The sequence below is a fragment of the Sinohyriopsis cumingii genome, chromosome 11 (assembly GCF_028554795.1).
Source record: "Sinohyriopsis cumingii isolate HCF-2022 chromosome 11, ASM2855479v2, whole genome shotgun sequence".
Taxonomy (NCBI): domain Eukaryota; kingdom Metazoa; phylum Mollusca; class Bivalvia; order Unionida; family Unionidae; genus Sinohyriopsis; species Sinohyriopsis cumingii.
Window position 1 is genome coordinate 27,106,918 of NC_142971.1, and position 16,898 is coordinate 27,123,815.

The 16,898-nt window shown below is 35.3% G+C and overlaps 1 protein-coding gene across 3 annotated transcripts in view; it reads right to left on the reverse strand.

Annotated features, from left to right (window-relative positions):
• The window catches only part of LOC149787814 (uncharacterized), a 141,863-nt gene that overhangs the window by 96,156 nt on the left and 28,809 nt on the right, over positions 1 to 16,898 (reverse strand). The window lies entirely within an intron of this gene.

A 16,898-nucleotide genomic window follows, 5' to 3' on the forward strand; every position in this document is an offset into this window, starting at 1 on the left:
TCTACAACTAAATAATAAAATGGGAGCCAAGATCATGCACACTTTATAACCAAAACCATGTTATACTGAATGGTCTTATAATGCGGTAGTTATGTATAAACAAAGAAATTAAGTTTACATTATATAGTCTTGTTAAATTACACAATTACCATACTGCACATATTATATAGTCATATTAAATTATACAGATATCATACTGCACATATGGTCTTCAAATCCCAGCCAAGTGATACCAAAGACTTATAAAAATGGTACCAGCATCTGCGTTGCTGCTTGGCACCCAGCATTAAGAGGTTAGTGTTAGGACTAGTTGTTCTGGTGTCAGGATAATGTGATTGGTGGGACATAGTGCTTTTTGTGTGCGGCTTGATGTCTGAGTGTGAGACATCACTATAAAATGACACACTGCAGACCGTGGCGATATGACTGATACATTTTTAAAACTTAAAAAATCCAAATTACACACACACACTCATACAGCACATATTATATTGTCCTATCAAATTATATGAGTATCATATTGTGCACACTGTATATTCCTTTTTAAATTACACAAGTATCATACTGAACACATTGTATAGTCTTGTTAAATAACATGAGTATCATACTCACACATTGTATCAGTCTTATTAAATTACATGAGTATTATACTGCACACATTGTAATAGTCTTATTAAATTACATGAGTATCATACTGCACACATTGTATTAGTCTTGTTAAATTACATGAGTATTATACTACACAGTCTTGTTAAATTACATGAGTATCATACTGCACACATTGTATAGTCTTATTAAATTACATGAGTAGCATACTGCACAGTCTTGTTAAATTACACAAGTATCATACAGCACATATTGTATAGTCTTATTAAATTACTTGAGTATCATACTGCCGTCTTGCTAAATTACACAAGTATCATACAGTACATATTGTATAGTCTTATTAAATTACTTGAGTATAATACTGCAGTCTTGCTAAATTACACGAGTATCACACAGCACATGTTGCATAGTCTTATTAAATTACTTGAGTATCATACTGCAGTCTTGCTAAATTACACAAGTATCATACAGCACATATTACATAGTCTTATTAAATTACACAAGTATATTACAGCACACATTGTATAGTTATAGGTTACTGCATTTGTATGGGAAAATATGAACAAGTTTTTCAAATGTAAATACTGCACGACCTTGGGAGTGCAGTCTATCCATCCGACAAAACGAGTTCATATTTTCCCATACAAATACAGTAACCTTTTTATTATATGCTATTTTTAAAAATTCTACCTAATGCTTAATTGTATTAACAAAATACACTACACGAAACAAAGTAACCGAATGTATGCCGCATTCCAAACTAAATACAGAAGCACATATTCATCATTATACAACAACAATATTATTATTGCGTACATAACTCCGCCCAGATAAATTTGAAGTTAGTCGCGCGCTCGACATAACTTCTGAAAGAAAATGGCGCGTCTAGTTGAAATTTGAAGCCAAATTGTGGATGAATGTGCATTGCAACAACCTTTCCATTTCATCTGGGATGAATAGATTTTTGTATTCTTTTTTCGATTCTACGAAATTTCGTGATTATGGACTGGATTTGTATGTGACAATTCCACATGAAATACATGGGATTGAAGATGCTAGGGAGAAGCTTGTTGACATCTGCAAATGTGTTCCTGTTTCTGTCATTGTCACTGAATGTTTGAAATCATAATGTGGGAAAAATATGAAGTCTTACAATTGCATTTATCGAAAAGACACTATGAAATTTAATGCTTATTTCATTTTGAATGCAGTAAGGAGGATGTAGTTGCACTTATCCTCGAAGTTACAGTACAATTTCGAAATGTGTAATCAAGATTGAGAACCTATGACATGGCTATTCGGATTTGCAGAACTAAGAAAGTACATTTTGAGGAAATTCAGGATGTAAATCTGTAAATATTTTTTTTCTCCATTCTTATCACCAGCTAAAGAAGACAGTATATGACTTGTCACTTGTATGTTATTTGTGAGGACCCTTTCTTGCATCTGTTGTATACTGTAGAAACACTGTAACAACATGGAATATGCCAAAGCAGCTGGTATGTGGCAGTCCACGAAACATCTGTTCATTCAGAAACAAATTTAAACAACCACAATGTAAAGCGCCTCTTACATGAGTGTACATGATTTGTTTACAAATCAAAAGTGCTGGCGTCTGCGTTCATTCTTTGTTTACAATAGAAGGTAGTTCCTTTATGCATGTGAATGCTATATGTGTATTGGCATGTGGGTTCAGTATTGGGTAATATTGCATGATTCTGACAATGTAAAGTTAACAGGGAATAAAATGAGCATATAATAATCTTAGTAAATAACACAAGTATCGTACTGCACACATTGTATAGTCTTATTGAATTACTTGAGTATTATACTTCACACATCGTATAGTCTTATTAAGCTATACAGGTATCATACTGTACATATTACATAGTATTATGAAATTACATTAACTTCATACTGCACACATTATATAGTCTTATTGGGGCCCCAGGTGGTCTAAAGCGCTTGCCTTTACCGACTGCCACCATCTCACCTTTCTCTGCATGGGTTCAAGTCTCAGGCTAAGCCAGTGTGGGTATGTGAGAAAGCTGCCAATAGCTTCCTCTGGTAAGTGGTTCTTACTGGGTTATTCCTGGGTTCTTCTTATGTTGCACTGAGAAATGGTGTTAAATCCCAAATTAACAATATAGTCTTGTTAAATTACATTAATATCATACAGTAAATTACTATTTAATTTGTATCATTTGTTGGCTGCTCATTTCATTGCATTTAACAGCACTTCTAACACATTAATGGCTAAGTCACGCTTTGGAAATGGGAGCAAAATACCATTCCCAAGGAAACAATGAGGTACCCAACTCAGTCTGGCCTGGCCAGGTGTAGACCCTGTGATCCTTGGATTAGAAGCCTGACGTGCTTCCAGTTCAGTTCCATGACTTCCTAATTCTACATGCAAACCATGTTCTGACAACTAAGATATGTCTGGTAGTCTCAAAACCCCAAAGTCTATATCCTTGGTACTACTGGCTCCATATTCTCAGCTTTTAAAGTAGCAAACTTGGGGACAAACTCAAACTCCAAAATCAAGTTGGTTTATTTTAAACACTTTGCCCATGTGCTCCTGCAAACCTCAGGCTGCAGCTGATAACTTCATATAAAGTACTGCACAATTCTGTGTTCTCCCCAGAACTTTTTTATATCATTGGAGTAAGCTTTTGGTGGCATCAAAAAATGTTTTCAAAAGTGTATGTTAACATTATAAAATTTACAGGGAAAAGATCTATGAAATGACAATTTTATTTGCTTTATGTTTCATTAAAAAAAAGTCAGCACAGTCTTTTAATATGAATAATATCTTTCTTTTCTTCACTTCCCATATCTTTCACTGCCACATTAAAGTCATAGTCCATAAGGCCAATCCAGGTGATGCTGGTTACAAGGTAAATGAGAATCATCTTTGACAACTGTTTCTCAACACACTCTTGACCATGTTCATGGTTGCAAAGGACCTTTCATAACTTGAAGAAAAAAAAAGGAACAAAATTAATATATATAAAAAAAACAATTCTTAAGTGAACTGCCAAGGTCAAATTCCTCTAGGGTTAAGATGGGCACTCATGTTTTTGACTAATAGTTTCCTATTAGCAAATATAACATATTCCTTTAAGAACAGTGTATCAGTATGTTATGATGTAACACCCTTAATGTGAGATAGTTCAGATACTGATCAAACCTTGTATCTCCCTTAATGTGAGATAGTTTAGATATTGATCAAACCTTGTAACTCCCTTAATGTGAGATAGTTTAGATATTGATCAAACCTTTTAACTCCCTTAATGTGAGATAGTTCAGATATTGATCAAACCTTTTAACTCCCTTAATGTGAGATAGTTCAGATATTGATCAAACCTTGTAGCTCACTTAATGTGAGATAGTTCAGATATTGATCAAACCTTGTAATTCCCTTTATGTGAGATCAGATATTGATCAAACCTTGTAATTCCCTTAATGTGAGATAGTTCAGATATTGATCAAACCTTGAGATGTTTTATTTAACTGATATAGGCAAAACACTACTTGCTTATTGCTAGAGAAATATTTCAGATATAAATGAAGGAGTAATCCAGAGTTGTGATGTACATGTTTTTAAAACCAGTAAAATTTGAAGATAGAACAGCTACTTTTATTACTTGGATAGGCAAGTTAACTATTAGACATTTGTGACTTAAATCGATAAGTTAACTCTATACTATTTTTACTTGGATACATAAGTTAACTCGTGACATTTATGATCTGGGTACATAAGTGAACTCTAGACTAATTTTATGTGGATATGTAAGTTAACTCTAGACTGTTTTTACTTGGATACATAAGTTACCTATGACATTTATGACTTGGATACGTAAGTGAACTCTAGACTATTTTTACCTGGATACGTAAGTTAACTCTGACATTTATGACTTGGGTACATAAGTTAACCCTTGACTTTTATGACTTGGATATATAAGTTAACTGTTGACTTTATGATTTGGATACATAAGTTAACTAGTGAACTCTAGACTTGGATACATAAGTTAACCCTGGACTTTTATGACTTGGATATGTAAGTTAACTCTAAACTTTTATGGCTTGGATGCATAAGTTAACTCTAGATATTTATTTACTTGGATACGTAAGTTAACTCTAGAATTTTGTTATTGGATACATAAGTTAACTCTAGACTTTTTATTTCGATTCATAAGTTAACTCGAGACATTTATGACTTGGATACATAAGTTAACCCTTGACTTTTATGACTTGGATATATAAGTTAACTGTTGACTTTATGATTTGGATACATAAGTTAACTAGACATTTATGACTTGGATACATAAGTTAACTGTTGACTTTATGATTTGGATACATAAGTTAACTCTAGACCTTTATGACTTGGATACATAAGTTAACTCTCGACTTCTTTTATTCGGATACATAACTCAACTCTAGACTTTATTATTGGATACATAACTTAACTCTTGACTTTTATGACTTGGATACATAAGTTAACTCTAGACATTTATGACTTGGATACTTAAGTTAACTCGAGACTTTTTTTTTTACATATGTTAACTCTAGATTGTTATGACTTGGATACTTAAGTTAACTCTTGATGTTAACATATTAACCCCTAGTGATGAGTTAACATGGCAGGTGGTAGTAGCCTACTGCTGAACTCTGTAGCATCATGGTCATGCATGATGCACTAAAGTGGGTGATATTATAGAAAGGTAGACAGATGTAGCTCTACAATGATACCAGATAATCTGGAATTTCTAGTTGCACCACAAAATACAGAGGGAAAAACCTCATTTTTTGGACCTGAATTTTTTGTATCCAAAATTCGCCCATGCTCAGAATCCGATTTTATGTCGAGATTTGAGACTTTTTGGTCTCAGATCTAAGGCAGACCGATGAACATTTGTAAAAAGCAGGATAAGATGGACATTTGGAATAAAGAGTGGTCTTGATACAAAAATAATGGCTCCATTTAGCAACAAAAAAAAACAAAAGCAAAAAAAAGGAACTCCAACTTTTACCTTTCTGCTCATGCACGAGCCAAATAGCCAATGGAAAACAATGTTTCTAACACAACTAGGCAGTAGGTAATTGAAATCACCTGGGATTTGGTCTTTTCAGATCTATTGAGAAATAGCTTTCAAAATGTGTTTTCTACTCGAATTTCAGGTGAAAACGACAAAAACCGCCAGGGGTTAATATGTTAAAGGGTGCATTTTGATGACATCACCAAATTTGAATATTCCTTGCATATTTAATCACTTGTGCATTGACATTGCACATAAATTACAAATTTAGCCATTCCTTGATGATTTGTAAAAAAAATAAAAAATCCTTGTTAATGAATTGGATACATAAGTTAATCCTAGACATTTATGACTTGGATACATATGTTAACTGTTTACTTTTATTACTTGCATACTGGATACACAAGTTAACTCTATACTTAAGTGATTTGAATACATAAATTAGCTATACATTAATGACTTGGATACACAAGTTAACTCTAGACATTTATGACTTGGATACATAAGTTAACTTGTGACTTTTATGACTTGGAGACATAAGTTAACTCTAAACACTTATGACTTGGATACATAAGTTAACTCTAGAATTTTATGACTTGGACACATAAGTTAACTCTAGGCTTTTATGACTTGGAGACATAAGTTAACTCTAGACATTTATGACTTGGATACATAAGTTAACTCTAGACTTTTATGACTTGGAGACATAAGTTAACTCTAGACTTTTATGACTTGGAGACATAAGTTAACTCTAGACTTTTATGACTTGGATACATAAGTTAACTCTAGACATTTATGACTTGGATACATAAGTTAACTCTAGACTTTTATGACTTGGAGACATAAGTTAACTCTAGACTTTTATGACTTGGAGACAAGTTAACTCTAGACTTTTATGACTTGGAGACATAAGTTAACTCTAGACATTTATGACTTGGATACATAAGTTAACTCTAAACACTTATGACTTGGATACGTAAGTTAACTCTAGACTTTTATGACTTGGACACATAAGTTAACTCTAGGCTTTTATGACTTGGAGACATAAGTTAACTCTAGACTTTTATGACTTGGAGACATAAGTTAACTCTAGACATTTATGACTTGGATACATAAGTTAACTCTAGACTTTTATGACTTGGAGACATAAGTTAACTCTAGACTTTTATGACTTGGAGACATAAGTTAACTCTAGACATTTATGACTTGGATACATAAGTTAACTCTAGACATTTATGACTTGGATACATAAGTTAACTCTAGACTTTTTTGACTTGGATACATCAGTTAACTCTAGACATTTATGACTTGGATACATAAGTTAACTCTAGACATTTATGACTTGGATACATAAGTTAACTTGTGACTTTTATGACTTGGATACATAAGTTAACTCTAGACTTTTATGACTTGGAGACATAAGTGAACTCTAGACTTTTATGACTTGGAGACATAAATTAACTCTAAACACTTATGACTTGGAGACATAAGTTAACTCTAGACTTTTATGACTTGGAGACATAAGATAACTCTAGACTTTTATGACTTGGAGACATAAGTTAACTCTAAACACTTAAGCAGCAGGGAGGGTGAATCTTACAACTTTTAGAAGGTTCCAAATGCCAAAATAAGCCCTTTATAAAATGCGATGACACTTTATGTAAATGCAATTGTCGCCGTCGTTGCTGCCCTTTGTTGTCATTGCCCTCCCTGCTGCTTCCTGCGTCCTTTTTTGAAAATTAAGGTCTTTATCGAGGTACGAGAAAAACATTAGCGCGTCTGTTGTCATAAATTAAAAATTTAAGTTCACAGTAATGGCCAACATTGGAGAAGCACATTCTGCTAGATTAGCTCAAGAGCGACTAGAAGCAATAAAAAAAATTCTTCCTGTGAGAGATTCTGTAAGACAAAAATTACAAGCGTGGCAAGAAGCACAAGTTGAATATGCAACAGGCGCAGAACAATTATTTAAACCCATAACAACAGCTACTGAAAAAGCTGCAGCGATCACAGAAAGAGCTTTACTGGGAGATCCTAAGGATGATATTAAGGAGGAAGAGGAACGAAGAAAGGGTATTCTTCCAGTGCTAAAACAAACTGCCACGCAGACTGAAAAAATTGTGAGAAGAACCAAACAAACAAAAAAGATTTTACGAGATCTTCCGGCTGGCGTAGTTGCAACAAGACCACCCGAAGAAGTTTTTGTAGATGCGTCAGAAATGCTACCTGGAGCCGAAGCTCCGCCAGAATACAAACTTAGTAAAGCAGAAATTAAAGAGAGTGTGGCAAACAATATTAAGATGAAAAATTGCGAAAGCGCGGTTGATCTTGTAGGTGAATTTAATGATCAAGAAAACTACTTGGAGATGGGTTCACCATCGTTAAGGTATGATCATTGGGAATGGTTGGTGTTTACTACATACAAAGATATTAGTCGGGTCACGGAAAAATACAAAGCTGATTTTGAAAAATTTAAGAAAGATGTTGAAGCAAGGAGAGTTGTAAGCCCTGTTGTGACCGCAGATCTGTCAACACCATTAAAAACACCTCCGATAATAACACAACTGACTAGCATAAAAAAAACATCCGGCAAAGGTTTGGGGAGTGATTTTATCCCTTGTCCTAACAATATCATCAATGACGTATCGCGGTTAGAAGTTCTCATAGGAGGAAAGCGAGCTGGAAATAACTTGCCAGAAATAATTATTGAAGCACCTGATATCTGTCAGCGATTATTTCAAGGTGGTATCATGGATGCTAGTATATACCGAGAACTTATTGATGAACTCGCGGATGGTGTCAGTGGCTACTACAGCGATTAGTTAAATAAATAACTAATTAAATAAAATGATCGTACACAATTCTCATCATAGACCAGTCATGGTCAGGGTTGTAAACTCACAAGTACCCGTATACAGGATGACTTATGGAAATGGATTCGGTGATGTTGTTTGGGGTTTATTCGCGAGGATGGCTCCTAAAGCAATATCAATTGCAAAACAATTATCAATGAGAGCTATTGATGTTATCAAAGATAAAGCTACTGGTGCTGTTGGTAGCGAGGCCGGTAAGGCATTTTTGGAAATTAAGGATAGACTAGCACAATTAATATGCAGGACTCCACCACCGGTGAAATTACCGAGCACCGAAGTGATGCCCACCGATGTTAGCAAAGTAATAAATCAAGCTGCAAATCAAAAACTAGCATCCTTGATTAATCAAGGGATAAATACAAGTTTGGCGGCAGGGAGTGGTCTTCATTTTAGACGATAACAAATTATAATAAAATGTTTAAATATCAATCTGACACGGCATTTGACATAGACGAACCGGTTCTTAAAAATGAATCAGTGCATGATTTTCAGTATTATTCCTATGACGCACGGGAACCAAATCAACGAGGACGAATTGAATTACAGATTCAGGATACAAGTAGATATTTCTTGCCCGCAGAAGCGTTTATTGAAGTAGCGGGTGAAATTATAAAAACAGATGATACAGTATACGGGGATGTGGTTAAAATCGGTTTTGTCAATAACGGAATTTCGGCCTTGTTTGAAAGCGCTGCGTATCTCGTTGACAGAAAAAAAATCAAGTCAATTGAGGACAATGTTGACATAGCGATAGCAATAATAGGTTTAGCAAGATATTCTGATGATTATACAAGATCAGCTGGTCCGTCAATGATGTTTGCCAAGGATGCTTCTAATTTTCCTAACAGTGATCAATACATTATTAGATGACCAAAAAACCGTGCCGCACCTAATCCTGCTGATATTGACGTTGAAGACATGATCATTAATGCTAATCCGGAATTTAATTTGGGTTTTTCTACATGCAGACAAATGTTAAGTGCTGGTCGTAGAAATTTTTCATGTATGATTCCACTATCGCATATCTTTGGATTTTGTAGAGATGTCAGAAAGGTAATTTTCGGAGCAAAACATACAATTGTGCTTTTTAGAAAAGGTGATGACAATGATGCTTTATGGCGACCTATGGGTGACGCTGGTAAAGTAACGCTGAAAAAAACTTTCATTGTGGATGCCAGTAATGACTCCAGCAATCACTGAAGAACAGCGACTGGTTTCTTTTATGGATCAAGGTGGTAAATTGTTGTAATCATAGCTTACAGTAACCACAGATAATATTCAAAGTAATATTAATGGTGTATTTACATGGCATATAGCATCACAGCAGGGAGTTTTTGCACCACGACATATTTTCATTGCTCTTCAGGATATTACACGAAGAACACAACTGCAAAGTCATATGATATTTGACAAACTCGGTGTTACTGACGTTTCTCTGAGAATAAATGGGCATCAAGAACCATCTGAAAACATATAGTTAAATTTTGATAATTACCATGTTGCACGTGTATATCAACGTTTGACGAAATATCTAACGCGTGATATAAATATCGATACTGGTTTGCAAATATCACAATTGGATTTTATGGCACATTATCCAATCTATTACTTTTCACTAGAGCATCTTGATTTAACTAAACAGTGTGTCGTTGATGTGCATTTCAGAGCTAATATGAATAAAGGGGCTATAGCTGACTACAGAGCAGTCACAGTTATACTTTCCAATAAAACCATGTTACTTGAAGGTGCTGGCGGCCGAATGAGATTCACTGACGTACCAGTAGAAAACATGTAGACAATTAGATCAATCTCATATTAAATAAAATGTCATACAGTCACGTTAATGTCACTCTGACTTCTGGTCAGGCGAAAATATTACAATCGAAAAATGTGAGCACATGTGGGGCAACGATAACACTAAAAAATGATCAAATTACTGGTGGTCCAAACAAATTATGGCTGATTAAAACACAACTTAATCATTTCAATAAAGCAAAACAAGCAAAAACTGGGTTTCAACTTAGTTTTGCTCCAAAAGCCGTCTAAGACATGATTAAAACCAGTGGTATATTTCCTCTTCTCGCCGTGATACCAGCACTGATAGCTGCTGCTGCCCCAGCTGTCGCTAAGGCCGCCGCGTTAGGAGCTGTTGGAACAGCTGCTGGAATGGCACTGAAGAAAGCAAGTGGAAAAGGATGCAAAAAAAAGGACATGGGTTAAGACTTCCAGGAACTCCGCCTTCATGGTACCCAAGACGGTTCTAGACATCACACAAGGTGTTTTGAAAACCAACAGTTTCACACTGATGTCAAATTTTGATTTACTCGATGCTGTTAAACAATTAAATATAAAAAATTTCAGAGGCTTCTTTATGCGAAGTCAGCTACCAGCACAACTAAACAATCCAGAAACTGGAATTTTTAATCTCTATAACAGTAACGGTCCAGGAACTCACTGGGTTGCTTATGCGATACATCTACGTGGAATTATCTATTTCGATTTGTATGAGTTAGCACCGCCAGTTGAATTTCTAAAATATACAAAAGACATCCCATCAAAAGTTTGGTACTCAACGCTACCAACACAAACACTGACCGATCCTCCGATATGTGGTAGTGAAGTATTAAATGTCCTCGATGCGATATCAGCGTCAACCAAACCACCTCACAAAGTCGTGCATGAGTATACATTTAAACAATCGTTAAAGAATAATGGTTGATATTTATGGAAGATCTCTTCTCAACAGAAAAGTGAAGCACACCGATATAGATTTATCAAAATATGCGACCAAAGATGAAATCGATAATCTTTTAAGTCTGACCGGGATAGACCCAGATGAGCTTGTTATTTTTCAGGACCAACACGGAAAACTAAAAACCAGCGATATCAAATGGCATGAAATTATTCGTAGGGTTATTGGAGCTACTCCGGGTAACATCCCTGTGTTCACTGACAGCGGAAAAATCAGAGATTCACTGATATCAATCATGGCGTTAAGAGATACACAAAAAGCTGCAGGGGAACGTGTAAAAAAGACCGGCGATACAATGACAGGTGAACTCAGCATGAACAGTAACAAAATAACCGTTTTAAGAGATCCAACATCCCCGGAAGATGCCGCGACGAAAAATTATGTTGACACCGTTGATGGTAAATTATCCACATTGCGGGCCGAGTATGACGTTCACGTAAACGCATTTGCAAATCTCCGTAGAAACTTTAGAAAAATTAATGAAACCGCAGAGGAATTCTTTGGTACTCCACCCACCGCTGATATGAAGCTTTCTGATATCAAGACCAATCAAACAAACACAGCAAGATATCGTAAATGGGATTCCTGAGATCGTTAACAAAACCAGTTTGATTAAAATCCCATCTGGAGTAACTGCCGGGCATATTACCAACATAGTATACACAGTATCATCTGGATTTGAAACATGGTCTAAACAAAATAATACTATCAAATATACAGCAACAGTCACTGGAGTGTACAGGCTGTCTGTGTTCAGTGCTGCAAAATTTGAGATATTTACAGTGTATCCCTGGCGACATTCGGGGGTTGTGACTATCATATTAAACAAGGGAACCGAAGAAACATTTATACTGGAATCCGCTGATAAGAAATTAACCGCAACATCTTACTGGTGGTGTTTGGAATTTGTAGCTGAAACACCTCAATTGGTTACTGTGTAAAATAATAAAATGGCGTCAGAGTCAATGACTACACTGGATGCGCAGCAATATAGATATGATCAAGTACGCGAATGGCAGTCAGAGTTAAAAAATACCATTAACGAATGCACAATAAAAGTAAACAAATACAAGTGACGTGTAATCATCCTAGACACAATAGTGTATTCAGTATCCACAATAGTTGCATCTACGGGAGTATTATTATCAGCGCTAACACCAGTGACAACTGCAATCGCAATCACAGTTACAGTTTCAACATCAACGACAATTGCAGGCATTGCTAATATTATCGCGAAAAAAATATCTTCATGTGCGCTAACAAAATTGCACGAATATGAAAAGTTAAACAATGCGGCCATGAGCGCCTACTCGAAATTTTCGTCGCTGATATCATCAAGTCTCTACGATACAGTAATATCAGATTTCGAATTCGCGCAAATGGTTAAGATATACGAAGACTACACCAGTCATTTAAAGCGACAAAAGATAAATAACAATGACAGAATTACTTCATCAAACTCTGATCGATATAGTCGCAAATACAAATCCGGTGAAGAATTCAGTGATAACAATAATTTCGACTAAACCAGAATTCAGTATTATTTTTCCAACTGCGATTCCAGTAAATGAGATCGCGTTAGCACAATTACGAATATATCACAGCTGGCCCAATATCAGATCAAAATTGTTTGGTGGATTGCCAGCAAATAATTTGTTTGTGTTTGCACATAAAAATAAACCCGATGGTACTCCCGACTGGAATGTCATTGGGTTACCAACCGGGTCTTATCAAATGGAAGAAATCAATGAGGAATTACGTCGAATAAAAAATATCACAGGAAAAGAATCCAAAATAACAATAACTGTTCATGAGCCAACGCTGTCTTCTGCCATCGAAATAAGCACCCTAACTACGCCATGGATATATATAATAGTTCGATCAGAACAGTGTTAGGATGGCCTCAGACTCCGCCACCAGCACCACCAATACCATCTGAACCGAAAAAGTCTGATTATGTCACAGATGCGCAGTCATACCACGAAGTTGAACCATCATACAAACAACATCTGGATAGTATAAAAAATGCAACGTTGGGTAGTATTTTTAGCTTCTATGATAAGGACACTATTCGGTGGCTTTTTGAGTATAAACAAATTCCTAGCGGAGAAACTAGATCCCGGTATATTGACCTATCTCAAATTATTGAATATTTTAAAATCATTAATCAAGAACATAAAACACAACTAGAGCAATTACAACAGTACTTTCAGGAACATCTTTTTGATATAAGTTCATGCAGCGAAATCATCAAATGCGTAGAAATATTAAATCAGCTTGTATCCGACATGGCATATATTAATCGATGAGTAATTCAGGCAATAAATGATCACACTGATGCCGTAAATCACTCTAAACCACCATTTTTAGCTGCATATTCGCTAACAGAAGCTACGCTGCCGAATTTCAAGTTTCCTGGATATAACGCAGACGAACTAAAGAATCTGTTAACGATCTAATCAATGAGTTCTTTGATGACATACTTACACAGTACAGAAAAACACTACCGGAGCCAACTATCTTCAGGCACAATAATAGTCAAATCAGAGACGGACGACATGTATCTCCGGGCATCGTAAACATAACTGAAGTGGTTGCGGTCAATCTTGTGTGTGATGTCATTGATGGCAGTTACAGCACGGACATGACAGTATCAAATCAAGTACAGCAAGGATTTGTTCTTTATTCATTCACCCGGAAAGATATACCACCTGGATTTCTAATCGTGCAAGAGCCGATCAACCCAGTCTATCTAAGATGTCATAATCCGTGCTGACCAGAATAAATTTTAAACTAACAGACCAGTCTGGCCATCTTCTTGATTTTTTAGGTGAAACACTACATATTAATTTACTTGTGAAATCTTAAAAATCTAAGACGTTCAAGGTGGACTGTAGCTCGGTAAAAATATTTTATTTATATATATTTTGTACACATCGACCAATTTCTCAATTTGATAGGGTGTTTACTAGTAAAAATCATAGAAATCATCGGATTTGTTAATTTTGATAGGGTGTTTACTAGTAAAAATCATGCGAATTTAGTAAAAAGTAAAAATTTTTAGAGTATATACGTGTATTTAGATCTTAAATATGTACCACCACATAAATGTTTTCGTGTATGACAAACAAGCGCTTGAGCAAGCAGTTAAGGCCGCATTTGCCCAAGAAGAATTTAACGTTAAATTCATTATTGACGAATACGGAAACAAAGATTTCTTACTAACACAGCAACAGTTAGATAGTCTCAGATGCGAGCATATTATTTCAGTTGTATGTGACCGAGATCAAATTCTCAATTATGTGCACTCTTGCATTAAATCCAATCGACTAAGGAAAATATTATCTAACTCGGACTGATACAAGTATCAAGGAAGTAAAAAAAAGTGATATATTTTTTTACTTTCAATTTCATTTCCAAGTACTTGATTTCATTTCTAGGTATTTACTTCCTCATCAAGGGACATACAATTTTTTAGCTGTCTTACACAAGTATTTATCATCTTCCTTGTTTTATATTCTTGGTCTAATTCCAACCTAATTTCACGAGACAACAAAACAAATTCATTTATTTGTGCTTCTTCTACTGTAGCCAGCGATTTATATAATTCCGTCTGGATCCTCTTTATAAATCTGTACTGAGCAGGCAAAATATAACGCCCTGCGCATTTATCCTCATATAGTGATTCAAAATCAGACATGATTGTTTCAGGATTTAGTTCATCGGATATATTAAATCCGCGCTCTTCTAATTTTTAATAGCAACAATCACATCATTGATATTTTCTTAATTCATATATATATAAATATTATCTATTTAAAAGAAAAAAATAAACAGCAACCTTGATGAGTGGTTATCAATCATGGGTCTTTCACTGGCCTATGTGTTTCACGAGGTCCTTTCAGACTTGAGATTTTTGTCTTGTTTTTACTTCCTTGATTTTATCAAGGCAATTTCATCTTGAAGATTTTATCTCAGTCTTACAGAGCCTTTCTAATGGCTTCTCGGCATCCTCGTGACAGAGTCAATAGCCGCATTCTTTCTGAATGAGACCCATGTGACGTAGAGCTTTCTACATCCAAGGTTACTGTTTATTTTTGGGGGCTCCAAGGCGAAAGTGAAACTGTCTGTGTACATACGCCCCCCCCGATCAAAATCCCAGGGGTGAAAAAAACACCACCACGATTCGACGTGGAGGAGATATGTACACAAGGCCCCTGCTGGAGCCCCCCAATTATTATAAAACCCTAAATGGGCACCATCGACAATATGTCCGTGACGAGACTCGAACCGCTGGCATTTGATAGAGTCAGGATGAGAGACAATTGCTCTACAACTGTACCATGGTCTCATCTAATAATACAGGGTTTAAAAAATTATCATATAGGTAACTACTGACAGACAGTTAACAAGTTCTGAAACATATTACTGCTGAATAAGTTTAGAAATGGATTTTAAACATTAAATTTAAGTTCTAAACTGGATTTGTGAAAATAACACTTACCTGTACTGACAAACGTGGAAGTGTTATAGACTGCAATGCATTGTGTACACAATTGGCTGTAAAAAAAAACAACTGTATACCACTCTGCCGTGCTGGATAAATTTACATGTAATGACATCTCAGGGAGTGTTGCACAATCTCCCTGATGAAATCACCTTGACAAAGTCACCTTGACAAGGGGGGGGGGAACTAATTGCATGAGATATGCTTAACGGAGTTATTTCCCTTAATTAATGCTATTTACATTAAAAAAATTCAAGATTTTAGTGAAGTACCTAACAATATTGAAAAACAATCCTTTGTTTATATTTTTTTGAGAAGGCAGATTTGTATATATTTTCTCTGACTTTTCATACTGAAGGTGCACAAATATCAAAATACTTGCCAGCTGAGTTTATTGACTGAAATATTATTTCTTCATTCGTATCTAAATTTATGGATACAACTCCCTTGGCGCTTTTATCACTACAGCCAGTGTTTCCAAATTTACAATTTTGACTTTGTGTAACAATTCTCAGATTGGATAAAGAATTATCAGTTTTAATATTGTTGATGTGATCGATCACAAGACCGTCTTGGATCACTCCATTAAATACCTCGAACACAAAACGATGACAGTAATATATTTTCTTTCCAGGAACAGTAAAACTAAGATAACCAAAATTATTAACAGCACCAACTGGTTTTTTCAACCTGCAATGTCTGACTATTCCCTCACGATTCGCTTCGTAATTCTTAATGATAGGATGTGGGACAAATTCTTGATTCATTTTATATAATAATGTATTTGTCTAATTTATAATTTGTCTGAAAACTTAGTTATATAATCGCGCTCACATTTTAGCACAACATTATTATTTTTTTTGTTATAATATCTTTTAAGTTCACGGTATCTCTTTCCCCCGCAACTTGCACATACCTGTGTTTTACCCCTGACCCCAACACCACATTGCAGACACAGTATTGGTCCTAAACTCCCCCTTTGCATGCTTTGGGAATGTTCCCCGCAGAATTCTTTCCTGCAGGGTTTGTTACGAACAGTTACAGATCCCATTTTAAGCCACTTGCACTGATTGGTTTGAGACATTATATATATATATATATATATATATATATATATA